This window comes from Podarcis filfolensis (assembly GCF_964270895.1).
Source record: "Podarcis filfolensis genome assembly, chromosome: 3".
Classification (NCBI taxonomy): Eukaryota; Metazoa; Chordata; class Lepidosauria; order Squamata; family Lacertidae; genus Podarcis; species Podarcis filfolensis.
In genome coordinates this window covers 13,008,334-13,022,113 of record NC_139606.1, presented here as the reverse complement: position 1 = coordinate 13,022,113, position 13,780 = coordinate 13,008,334, and the positions used below count along the sequence as shown (strand labels likewise).

Here is a 13,780-nt window from a genome sequence, read left to right as displayed (position 1 = left end):
ATGTTAGTGTTATATCACAACTGGACGAACCATTTCAGAAAGCTAGTGGAAAAACAGTGGGCTTGAGCAGCCAGGTTACAACACATTTGTACTACACATCACGAAAAGCGCTGTTTGTCAAAATGCATCCCGGCTATTGAACACATATGTTCTCATTAACTACCCCCCACCCCCCAAAACAAAACACCAACCCAAAGAGATACCACTTTGAAGTGGTATACTGTTAACCTACAGAGAAATGGAAAGTCCTAAAATCTGCCAATCTGCTGTTTCTTGGGGATAGCGGAGGATGTCACGAATCAAACCAGTATTTGCAGAAATGTTAGGGAAACAGAGAAAATTAGCTGCCAGGGTCTGTGCTGGAGGGGGTGAGAGAATATAGACTTTCGGCGAAATTGAAATCCACGCAGTTTCAAATTATGAAACCTAAATTTTACTTACCATATTAAGAATATGTAGAACCTAACACTTAAGCAGGGACGCGGGTGGTGCTGTGGGTTAAACCACAGAGCCTAGGACTTGCCGATCAGAAGGTCGGCGGTTTGAATCCCCGCAACAGGGTGAGCTCCCGTTGCTCGGTTCTGCTCCTGCCAACCTAGCAGTTCAAAAGCACGTCAAAGTGCAAGTAGATAAATAGGTACCGCTCTGGTGGGAAGGTAAACGGCGTTTCCGTGCGCTGCTCTGGTTCGCCAGAAGCGGCTTAGTCATGCTGGCCACATGACCCGGAAGCTGTATGCTGGCTCCCTTGGCCAATAAAGCGAGATGAGCGCTGCAACCCCAGAGTCGGTCACGACTGGACCTAATGGTCAGGGGTCCCTTTACCTTTTTAAGCACTTAAGACCAACCTAAGAACCTAAGTTTGGTGTATTTGTGGCATATCGCTTTTGCAGAAACAGTAATGGCCAGTGGTGGCAGATGGAACAGTAAGCTTCTGTACCTACAAGGGGCAAATAAAAGTTGAGGATTGAAGCCGTGCTGGCTGGGGCCAATGGCAGTTGACCCAAGACATCTGGGGGCAGGGGGACAACAAGTTTGAGTAAGGCTGGATTGATGTGCCCTGTGAACCTGGCCTGTTTATGCTTAAAAATAGTCCCCCAAGCCAAATAATTGTCCCCCAAGCCAAATAAAAAGAGCCATGCTTCAGTTCCAGAGTTTTAATTTAATCATGAGTCACAGCTAATTTTTCCCTTTGTTTCCAATGAGGTTTCAATGCAATTGGCTTTTTCTGGATCAGAGCCAAGTATCTAGCCCTCAACATGCAGCAACAGAACAATGAGGTCTGAAATGCAAGATCTTGTAATAAGGCTAACAAGATCACATTAAAAGGTCTCTTCCTTCCCAGGTTTTCCAAGGAGAAAGGAGGAGGGGAAGTTCCTTTTTTAAAATTGCTTTCATGTTTGCCTTCACATTTCAAGTTAGAGTGACTATTCCAGACATTCCTCAAAAGGCCAAAGTTGCAAAAAGAAAGAAATGCAAGCAAAACAAGAAGTTATAAAAATTAGGCTGCATTTGACACCATTGTTTTCTAAAGAGTGAGTCCCAGTCTCATAAAACATGTTCAGACATAAATTAAATGCAGGCACCTAGATAAATAAGGGACGCGGGTGGTGCTGTGGGTTAAACCACAGAGCCTAGGACTTGCCGATCAGAAGGTTGGCGGTTCGAATCTCTGCAACGGGGTGAGCTCCCATTGCTCGGTCCCTGTTCCTGCCCACCTAGCAGTTCAAAAGCACGTCAAAGTGCAAGTAGATAAATAGGTACCGCTCCGGCGGGAAGGTAAATGGAGTTTCTGTGCGCTGCTCTGGTTCGCCAGAAGCGGCTTAGTCATGCTGGCCACATGACCTGGAAGCTGTATGCCGGCTCCCTCGGCCAATAAAGCGAGATGAGCGCCGCAACCCCAGAGTCGGCCACGACTGGACCTAATGGTCAGGGGTCCCTTTACCTTTACCTTTACCTAGATAAATATTTATACTTTTATCAATTTAGCAGGGTTTTTTGCATTATAATTATATGAACACCATTCCCAATTTTGTATTTATTATATTATGGAGAGTTTCTTTTAAAAATCTGATCGGAAATAATGGAAAACCGTAGTTTCACAGTAGCACAGACAAGTCTTCACAAGCCTCTGATTCATGTCCTCCTTCATCTCCCCTTGGGAGCACCAGGCGCACAGAGGTGTGGCTCATATAGGCTTGTTCCTGCAGCAGAAAACCATGGTTTCCCTTACATATGAACCAGACCATAGGCTAAGTTCTCCTACAAACTATGGAGAAGAACAGGAAACTAGGACCCTTCCTGCTGTCCTCCTGCAGGTGGATTTCTTCACCATGCGTAGCTTGAACAGTTTGTACAGATTCCAAACCAGCAAACAATGACTAGCGGTCGCCTTCCAAGCCAAAATTGGAAAGCATGGCTTGAAGCAAGTTTCTGTTTCTGGTTTGGAGGAAAAGTGCTAGCCACAGACTGCCAGTGGCAAATTACATAACCAGTGATAAGAAAACAGAAAGAGAAGCTGTGGGTAGAAAGCACAGTGCAGACTTTCTATGCAAAGGATCCCAGGTTCAAGTCCATGGAATCGGAACAGGTGAAATGTTTTTTTGGGAGATGATATATAATGAGTTGAAAAAAATGTTGAAATATACATTTACAAAGAAACCGGAAGCATTTATATTGGGAATGGTGGGAAGTGATATAAATAGAAAAGGATGTAAGCTTTTTTTATATGCAGTAACAGCAGCTAGAATACTATTAGCCCAGAAATGGAAGCAAGAAGAATTGGCAACAATTGAAGAATGGAGGATGAAGTTGATGGACTATGCAGAATTAGACAAATTAACAGGACGGATCCGAAACCGGCAGGACCAGAAATTTACCGAAGACTGGAGTAAATTTACGAACTATATGAAAAGTATTTGTGATGATCAGACGACGTTTGCAGGTTTGCAAGAAGTTCTGTGAGGAGTATTGTTGGAAATATTGTAAAAATGGAAAGGGGGAGATGATAAGTTAAGAGAGGTAAAGACAATATAAAATTAAGTAATGCATAAAAAGGTTAAGACGGAAGATCATCAGAGGTGTTGATGGAAGTCCAAAAAAGTGTATTTGTAATAATTTGTGTGGTACGTTTTATAATTTGTATGTTAAAATTAATAAAAATGTATTTTTTTTAAAAAAAAAGTCCATGGAATCAGAACAAACAGCAAACGGAGTAGAAGGCATGGCTGGTGAGCAAGAAGTATGAACAAGAGCACTCCTCTCTGTTGTGGATCCTGTTTGCTTGCAGTAAGTTAATGCCTCCAGAGCAGGTGGTACATTTTCAGTTGAAGAAAAACACAAAAGGCAGCCAAAGTGAATAGTTGTTGGGGCAAGGTTGTACGGAGAGTACGAAAGTTGGCAAAACAATACTGTACTGCCCTTTTGAAACAAACAAAATGAACAGAAAGGAATCTTATTTCTGGATGTTGGACAGCCCAAATATTTTCACTGTCGTGTTGAATCACAAGAACTGCCTCCTCTTCCTCCTCAAGCCTCCCTTCTTTAGAAACAATATCTTTTAACATGCTTACGCCCTGAATTGTGTTTTCAAGGATACTAACAGTGTGTTACAGTGTGGCCTGTATCTGTTCTCACATTTTATGTCCACATCTTGCAAATGTATAAAGTATCAGAGTCTGGGAGGATGTGCGGATGAGCAGGACTTCCTTATAGTGATCAAAAACGGTTTCGTTGCCTGACATCCCTCTAGGTTGCAAAGAAAAATCAGAATCATACCAAATTTATATATCTTACACATGCAACAATTCACACTGCAATCCTATCCTCGCTGACTTGGGAGTAAGCCCCACTTAATTCAACAGGACTTACTTCTGAGAAGACATGGTTGGGATTGTCAATGCAGCTCCTGGAATAGTTACAATGTTTTTGTCTTTAAATAAATCAAGGACAGCCCTTGTTAATGTCACTGTATTTTTAATTGCAGCAGTGATCATACAATTAATCTCGCCTACAGAATCACACCTGTTTTGAGAGATACACAGTGGAAGGCTGTGCTCAAGGTCACATGGTCTCAGAGTCACAGGTCACAAAAATTGCCCATTGACCCCAACAGCTGTGCAGGATGGATCACATTGAGAATGCAAACCTAAACACACTATGAGTAAGCCTAGGTGAACATAGCAGGAATTCCTTCTTGTAGCCCCTCCAGACATCCTTTCAAATGTGTATTCATGATGATTTATGCTCACGATGGTATCAGAAAAGTTACTGGTGATCCCACTGTTTGCACCTGTGAAACTTTTGTGGCAGACATACTGCTTCATTTCCAATCAATGGCTGTCCCGTAGCTTCATGCTTAAATCCTGTAACTTTTTATACTATAAATGTTTGAGGTTGCAATTAGTGGTCCAGCTCCCTACTGCAGAACTGCTCCCCAGAATGCAATAACGCAGGGGAAGCATCCCAGAACCAGTGCTATTTTTCTACTAAAATAATAATAATAATAATAATAATAATAATAATAATAATAATAATTTATTATTTATACCCCGCCCATCTGGCTGGGCCTCCCCAGCCACTCTGGGCGGCTTCCATAAAAACCAAAAATACAGTAAAATATCACACGTTAAAAACTTCCCTGAACAGGGCTGCCTTAAGATGTCTTCTGAATGTCAGGTAGTTGTTTATCGCTTTGACATCTGCTGGAAGGGCGTTCCACAGGGCGGGCGCCACTACCGAGAAGGCCCTCTGCCTGGTTCCCTGTAGCTTTGCTTCTCGCAATGAGGGAACCTCCAGAAGGCCCTCGGCGCTGGACCTCAGCGTCCGGGCAGAATGATGGGGGTGGAGACGCTCCTTCAGGTATACTGGACCGAGGCCGTTTAGGGCTTTAAAGGTCAGCACCAACACTTTGAATTGTGCTCGGAAACGTACTGGGAGCCAATGTAGGTCTTTCAAGACCGGTGTTATATGGTCTTGGCGGCCACCCCCAGTCACCAGTCTAGCTGCCACATTCTGGATTAGTTGTAGTTTCCGAGTCACCTTCAAAGGTAGCCCCACGTAGAGTGCATTGCAGTAGTCCAAGTGGGAGATAACCAGAGCATACACCACTCTGGCAAGACAGTCCGCAGGCAGATAGGGTCTCAGCCTACGTACCAGATGGTGCCGGAACTCACCATGAATGCCTCCCTTCTCTTAGATGGGAGTGCTGCTGGGAGATGCGGGTGGCGCTGTGGTCTAAACCACAGAGCCTCTTGGGTTTGCTGATCAGAAGGTTGGCGGTTCGAATCCCCACAACATGGTGAGCTCCCATTGCTCTGTCCCAACTCCTGCCAGACTAACCGTTCGAAAGCATACTAGTGCAAGTAGATGAATAGGTACCACTGCAGGGGGAAGGTAAACGGTGTTTCCGTGCACTCTGGCTTCCATCATGGTGTTCCGTTGTGCCAGAAGCAGTTTAGTCATGCTGGCCACATGACCCAGAAAGCTGTCTGTGGACAAACGCCGGTCCCTTGGCCTGAAAGTGAGATGAGCACCACAACCCCACAGTCACCTTTGACTGGACTTAACCATCCAGGGGTCCTTTATCTTTTTACTTTTTTTCTCTTTGAATGAAAATGACACCCCACCCACCTGAGAGGTGCCAAAACTGAGTTCCAGTGAGTTCGGGGGGGGGGGAGCCCTGCACAGAACTAAAGAAGAATGGTGTGTGGACAGTTTAAATGCACAACTGTCCCAGTGGCATAGGGATGCAGGTGGCGCTGTGGGTTAAACCAGAGTCTAGGGTTTGCCGATCAGAAGGTCGGCGGTTCAAATCCCCGCAATGTGGTGAGCTCCCGTTGCTTGGTCCCTGCTCCTGCCAATCTAGCAGTTCGAAAGCACAGTCAAAGTGCAAGTAGATAAATAGGTACCACTCCAGCAGGAAGGTAAACGGCATTTCTGTGCACTGCTCTGGTTCGTCCGAAGCGGCTTAGTCATGCTGGCCACATGACCCGGAAGCTGTACACTGGCTCCCTCGGCCAATAAAGCGAGATGAGCGCCGCAACCCCAGAGTCGGCCACAACTGGACCTAATGGTCAGGGGTCCCTTTACCTTTACCTTTACCAGTGGCATGCTGCAACAGCCTAGAGGGTCTCTGCAGAAGGCTGCACTACCAGGTTGGAAGCTGCAGAGGCCTCTTGGATAAAACAAAATCCCCAGGTTGCAGATTTACTGAAAGGCAGTCAACGACATGCAGGGTGGATCCAAATACTGTTGTCTTATTTTTGCAACCTGATTACACTACACAGCTGCCCTAGAGAAAACTTCTGCTGGATTCAATTTTTGTATGTTTTAGTGTATCTGTTTCACTAAGTACCCTAAACTGGATGATTTAGAAACCCCAGAGGAAATGGCATCAAGTTTGTCTGCAAGATCAATCCTGGCTGCTGCATCCCAGGAGCCTAGAATGATCACAAACCTTGTATTCTGAAAGCACTCACTAAGGCCTTAATATAATTTTAAAGCAGCTCTATTACTGTCTTTTTTTCAGGCTAGGAACCTGCAGAATATTGACTGTAAGTCTGCCCCTTATTGGGCAGGCAGCTTTGTGGGAGGGCCCCGGGCTTCCCTGGTAAGCCTGTCTATCACAGGCCGGATCATCTTCCTGCCGCAGGAGTTAGGGGGCGTCCCCATGGGTGCAGGACCAAACGACTAATTGTGGCCCTTGGCAAAGTTTAAATGCCCAGCCTGTGGGGGCTTTTGGCCTCTCTCTTGCTGAGTCAGTTCTCACCCTCCCTCAAATCGGAGTTTTTTTATGGACGGTACAACCTTGCTGTGGACAATGTTGGCTGCCTAATTTTCAGGGGCCGGGCAGGAATTCTTCCCACGGCTAATGGGCATCACCATTTGGGTTTTCACCTACCTCACAGCAATCGTCACAACTTCATAAGGCAGATGGGCATTGGGTAAGCCTAGTCTTGGTTGGAGGGGAGGTTGTAGCCTCCTCCTGCCCTTCCGCGGGTAAGGGTATCCTGTTAAAAGGATCTGGAAGGAGTAGCTCCTGTCCGATGCCCAAACAGGGGCTAGGGCCATACCACTCCTTCAACAGGGACCATTTGCAATTTGATGTAAGTCAGAGGGCATCTCTTCCCCCCCCCCCACTGGCTTCACCCTTAGAAACACTCCCAGCAGACAGGTTGGAGTGACATACACAGTTGCTTGCCTCAATGCCTATGGCCAAACCTTCACATCTGTAACCAATAAAGTTGTGGCCTTATTTGATCCCAAAATCAATATGCTGTGTGTTGTCTAGTTATTCGCACATTACGGAACCGGGTGGTCACAGGGCCTTGATATGCAAACTGCCCAGCATTTCCTGAACAGCTTTAAAAACCCTCTCTTTTCAGAGGTTTGCTAAATATTGAAACAAACCCAGCATTCCCATGTATTTTAGAAATCTGTGGCTTGCAAACACATCACTAACTAGAAATCACTTAACCTACATAGTAATTGTATACACTGGCATTAAGAATCCTGAAGTTCTGTTTTATTTTGTTCTGTTTTGTTCTGTTTTATTAAAAGTGTTTTGGAGTTTTTTAGTCTAACATTCTACACCACTTTCCTGGGATCAATATAATTTACTTCTAAGTAGAAATATAGGGTCGTGCTATTATTTTGTGTTCTATTGCATTTTTAAATATATTTTACTGTAGTTGTGTTATTGCTGTTCACTACCTTGAGTACCATTCGGTGGAAAGGAAGGATACAGATGTAGCAAACAATTGCATTTCAATGGCCTGCTATAAAGTTTTATCTTTTTTTTTAAAAAAAAAGCATGATTGCATTAGACATCTGTTGCATAACTCGGTAGCTAATAAACTCCGAAATCCAAATCGTTCCCAATAAAGGTATGACCCAACTAGGGACTTCCTAAGATTCCCCAGCCCTCTTTTTGACCAACATAACTGCCTTTGATTTTTATGCACTTTGGTAGTCAAAGGTTGCTCTTAAATTTCTTCTTTTATTTCTCACCCTTTTAGTGGGCTTGCTGTTGTTTTCTTGCGCTGAGCAACCTCCTTGTTTTCTATTCTGTATCGAACTGCTCTAGGCTTGTTAATGCTGCTTGCTAAAAGTAGTGGGGGAGCTGATTCACCCAAGACCTTTAACTCTTCATGCAAGTGGTCCCAGCTATCTCCAGGCACGCACAAAGATAGCCAAATGCAATACAGAGATTTGATCATTAGAATCCTGAAACAGCAGCACTTTTCCCACCCAGAGCTGGAATTTCCTCCTGCCCAGCTGTATCCACAAGAGAGGAGTTCCCACATTACACAGTCCTCATGCATGCATACCCAGAAACGGCTGTGGATAATCACATACAGGAGGGAAATGTCTTGCTTATACAACAAGCTTATAGAACTGTGATGCTATCAGACTCCAGATCCCATCATCCCCAACCACTGTTCATGATGGCAGGGGCTGATGGGACCTGGAGTTCAACAACATCTGAAGGGTTACAGGTTCCCTATGCTTGTAATAAAACCTACTGGCTTTCCAAAGCAACAACAACAACTCATCATTGGGAGTATGTGAATCAGATCTACATGTGTAAAGAGAGCCCCTATTGAAAGTGCAGTAACAAGGGATGCTGCTGAGCGACAACAATAGATTCATTTCCTAGTTCCTATCAAACAAACACAATAAATCAGAATCAAAGTTTATCTATTTCTGGAGTGGATGTCCCTGGACTAAACTCTGAGCCTCCCTGACTCGGTCTGTTGGAAGTGGGAGTCCAATGACATCTGGTAAGGTAAAGGTAACAGACCCCTGGATGGTTAAGTCCAGTCAAAGGCGACTATGGGGTTGTGGTGCTCATCTCGCTTCAGGCAGAGGGAGCCAGCATTTGTCCACAGACAGCTTTCTGGACCATGTAGCCAACATGACTAAACTGTTTCTGGAGCAACAGAACACCGTGATGGAAACCAGAACACGCAGAAACACCGTTTACCTTCCCACCACAGTGGTACCTATTTATCTACTTGCACTGGCATGCTTTCAAACTGCTAGGTTGGCAGGAGCTAGGACAGAGCAACAGGAGCTCACCCCGCCGTGCGGATTCGAACCGCCAACCTTCTGGTCAGCAAGCCCAAGAGACTCAGTGGTTTAGACCACAGCGCCACCCGCAAGTGCATATGCATGTGTAACAGGAGTCGACTATAGCATTAAGACATGTCCTCACCTTACATTCAAGGCATCAAGTACTTAAAGTTACATTAAACAAAGAACTCTCTCTCCACCAATCCCCCCCCCCTTCATGGCAGGAGGCAAACTGATTAGACAGGCTCGCAACAGAGCTCCGAGTCCAACGCTACTGCCAAAATAATACTGAAACAGTATAACCACAGAAGTTGCTTTTTAAAAAAATATATGGCACTAAAAGTCAAGACAAGAGAACTGTGGATTTATATGAAGAAGCAGCAGCAGCATATACTGCAGCACACTGATTCCCTAGATTTGGTGGGTTACAGAACAAGAGATCATTGCGGTCTAACATGCTATATTTGAAAACAGGCTGGGTGGCAGTCGTGGGGGAGGGGGGGGCTTTCCACCTGCAGCTTTTCCTATGCAGCAGAGCCAACTGTTTGGATTATAGGCTGTTCATAGGATATTTCTGGATTCATTTTAAAAATAAAAATAAAAAAGACCTGTGTTTCAGAACAAAGCTCCTGTGTGTGGGAGTGCAGCTGTAAAGCAAAGAGCATTGTTATGCAAGCAGATATGAATCCATACTCAATGATCAAATAAGGTTTTGGAATTGTTTTGACAGTTGCGAGCTAGCTCCGATCGACTCTTCATCAGAGTGTTCGTAGGCAAAGATAAGAGCCATGATTTGACACGCAGTTAGGCACCCTCAAGTCAATTGATTTCAAAGGGCTTTAGGTACATGGAAACTCTGTGGCAAATACCTTTACTGGTTATAATTTTTTGCAACAGAATGCTACGTCATTTGGAAACAAAGTTTCTTTCTTTTTGGAAAAAGTAAGTTCAGTGAAACCTACCTGTTTTAATCATCATCTCTATTATTTCCTTGGTTAGTGTGTTGGATCAGGACCTGGGAGGCAAGAGGGATCAAATCCCAATGTAGCCATTGCAGCTCCCTTGGTGACCCTGGGCCAGTTGCAATCTCTCAGCCCAACCTACCTCACAGGGTTGTTGTAAGGAGAAAAACCATATATGCCACCTTGAGCTTCTTAGAGCAAAGGTGGGATACTGAATAAAAACAACCTGTTCATTTTACATGCAACTTAAGTCTTACTGTAGTGTGGAAGATTTGTATCATTAAGTGCCAAAGCATCGACTGTGTTTTCTGAAAGCAAGCAAACAAACAAAAACCAAATACCTTCATAGAATAGATCCAGAGGCAGTTTATAGAGATAATAAACTGTGCGTGATAATTTACAGTAGACTAGACCGACACTGGCTACACTAACCAACATTGAATATTTACTTACATAAGTTGCATGGCAATGCTATCTGTTGCTCTTACAGAGCTGGACAGCTTGCCTTCTTTGGCACAAAGGACAAGCCACAACTGGCAAAGCTGCACAACTGTGTTGTCAAAGAATGTTCACGGAACACTACATGTTCCGGACAGCAATGTTTTATTGGCTTCCTTAAAAGTGCAGCGTTTTAGCCACTTAACTTGAAACTTTGGGGGGTCTGCTGTTGTTTATAGCATCCTCTCATACAGTCCATTTATAACCGCTCCCCCCGTAATCTAAACATGCTTGCATAGCAACAAGTCCAGCAGCTTTCAGAAGGTACTTGTTTCCTGCTTGACACATTGATTTCCCCCCACAGATTTTCCCCACGGAAACGACTCCAATTTTCATAATTCACGCACCAGATTTCTGACCCGTGTGCACAACAAACCCCTGTGACACACTGCACAAATGGCATGGTCCCCCCCCAACACAGGCATTATTGCCATACACAAACAAACCCACCACAACTCATGAGCGCATGCACCCATGTTTGGGATCACCACATCGGGCTCCAGAACAGAACATCATCAGCAGAAAGGGAATGTGGACCATTCCCTGTCTCCCTTGTTTCTGCAAAAGAGTAGGGCTTCCAGAAGCACTGGGTGTGGGTGAGATCTCTGACAAAAGTCAACAGGCAAGGTAGCAGAAATCACTAATATTCTGTTGTGCATCAGCAACCTCTCACTAAATAATAACAATAAGCACATGCAGGCAGGCCTTTTTTAAAATATACACCGGCCATTTTTCATAAATTATATCGTATTCCCATATCACATTTAGGGGAAGGGACATAGCTCACCAGAATAGAAGGTTCTAGGTTCAATACCCAACATTTATAAGTAATGTTGGGAAAGATTCCCTGGCTGAAACCCCCGGAAAGGCACTGCCTGTCACTGTAGACTAACTAGATGGGCAAAACTGGTCCCACTCAGTATTCCACGAACCTTTACCCCCACATTAACTGGGAACAACAGTTATGTCTATTTTAATGTTTCCCTAGGCATTCTTCACCTTGGGCAGGAATTACAACTGGTGGTTTATCACCTGTGTTACAGCTACAGCCCAAACACATCAGTATACAAGTCTTCACGCTTCTCTTAGCAGCTTCCAAATATTATTCTCCATATTACCTCATCAGACCAGCAAGGGGGGCGGGGAGGGGACTCTAAGAGAAATAGCAACAGAATGATGCAGCCAGGTAGTTTAATAAGAGCAATGCATTTAAGATTGCCCAGCTGCAACTGACAAAGCCCAAACTGGATTAACCAGCTAGTGTCTCATCACACAAAATTCAGCCATAGCACTAATAACTTGGTGGGTTCCAGGCACACAAACACTCAGCACCTGCTTCCTCTTATTATTATTATTATAATTAATAATATGCTATTTAATATTTAATTTAAACAACACCAGGAAATAGTTCAGATAGGAAAGCATATCCCGCCCCCCCCATGCACATCCTAGAAAAGTGTCGCTTACCTTCTGCAAAACAGAGACCACCCTTTCTGAAACTGGAGGACGAACGCTTCAGAAATGCTAAAAGTTAGACCTGAAGCTAGGGAAACATTTATAAGAACTGCAAAGGGCACTGACATTTAATCCCGGATGCACATACGGCGGTGGGAGGAAGAGGTGACCTGCTCGGCACGTACCGAATAATAATAATAATCTCTACAGTATTAATAAAAACGGCTCGGATGCAAGCGGAGCTCTGTGGAGAGACCTGCCAGCAGTGCCGCTGGAGGGCAGGGGGTGGGGATGTTGCATTTCGCCGGGAACAAAGCGCCAAGGTGAAACAGACCGGGAGCCAAGAAAGCGCTTTCGCCCCAGAAGGGCTGGAGAAAAAGCAGAGCCACGCAAGGACTACCCACAACAACAGAAAGAGCGCCCACCCACCGCCCACCTAACGCGAGGAACTAGCCGACGGCTCTCCTCTCCGCACGCTTACCGGGAAGCAAATCCCGCGGGGCAGCGCGGGGCTTACTTCCGAGTAAAGGGGCGCGGAGCCAGCTGGAGAGAGGAGGTAGATGCAGGAAGGGAACCGTGTGTCTGTCTCAAAAGTGAGACGAGGCCAATGGAGAGTCTCTCCCGACCCCCGAGGGAGGGGTCGGTCAGGCTGCAGCCCCCTCTGCATAGCAGGCAAGCGCGCCTCCTATGCGCCTCCCGGGCGCCAGGCGATGGCAACTCCGCGCCCCTCGTACCTGCCGGCCGGCCCCTTAGACTCGCCAGCGCCGGAGATCCGCTGACGCGCGGCGGGCGACCTCAGCACGGAAGGCAGCCCTGTGCCTGCAGCAGCAGCAGCACCGCATTCCCCCCGTCCACCACCTCCTCCTCCCCGCCTGGTTTTGCCATTGCTCCCGCCAGGGTCTTACATCAGCAGCCGCCGGAGGATTCCGGAGAGGAAAGGCGAGTAGCAGCAGCAGCAGCCAACCAGCCTTTCTGTTTGCACAAGATGCTCCGGGAAGGAGAGGGAGGGCGGCTTTCCCCGATGTCTCCCACTCCCTCCCTCTCTCCCTCCTCCCTCCGGGCCAGACTTTGGCGAGGTGCTTTGTTATTGGCGGACGCCGCCGCTGGACTTGCTGCTCCCGGGTGGTTTCCCCCGAGCAAGCGTGAGAAAAGGACGCCAACTCCGCCGGCGCGCAAAGGGAGCGCGCGCTCCTCCAGCAAACGCGGCCCAGCCGGGGTGGGAGAGGAGGGTGCTCAGCAGGCGCGTGCACAGACTAGGAAAGAGGCACGGGGGGGGGGGGGCGTCTATGTAATCCTATGCATTGCTGATCGAGGCTGGGGGGGGGGGCAGAAAAGGGTTATGCGCGCGCCAAGGACGGGGGCCCACCCGCTTTATAAAATGCATTATTACGCACTCTGCATGGCCAGGGCTCTCCGGCTGCTGGCGTCTCCCCGCCGCCAGGGGCAGGACGAGTGAGCGAGAGAAGCGCCAGCCAAACTCCTGCCTCCCTCCTCCCACCCAGGGCACTTGCAAGCTGTGCATGACAAGTGCACAAAGGCGAGGCCCTGCTCGGTGCCTCTTTCTCTTCCACGCTGCGTTTGCATGCCGAGATGTTGTGCGCTCAATAAGACAGGAGGCGCATTACTGTCGCTGCCTGCGCATGGGTGGAGGCGGCCAGCGGCAGCGATACCTGCCAACAGAAGCACAGTAGCATCGATTGGCCACCAAATCGGAACAATCCTCAAGAGAGTTGGGTTTAGGGATTGGGGGAGCGGTCAGAAACAAGCCTACTCAAACACACAAGGCAAAGAGA

The 13,780-nt window shown here is 46.6% G+C and overlaps 1 protein-coding gene across 12 annotated transcripts in view; it reads right to left on the bottom strand.

Annotated features, from left to right (window-relative positions):
• The window catches only part of PLCB4 (phospholipase C beta 4), a 219,254-nt gene extending 205,823 nt beyond the window's left edge, over positions 1 to 13,431 (bottom strand). For 3 of the 12 annotated variants that reach the window (XM_083606847.1, XM_083606842.1, XM_083606848.1), the window contains exon 1: positions 12,893 to 13,206. The gene's annotated coding sequence lies outside the window, so the exon portion shown is untranslated. Of the gene's footprint in view, positions 1 to 11,999; positions 12,372 to 12,468; positions 13,209 to 13,381 lie in introns of those variants that run through there. The other 9 variants (XM_083606839.1, XM_083606836.1, XM_083606845.1 and 6 more) reach the window with 7 other exon arrangements.
• Positions 13,432 to 13,780: the final 349 nt, after the last annotated feature.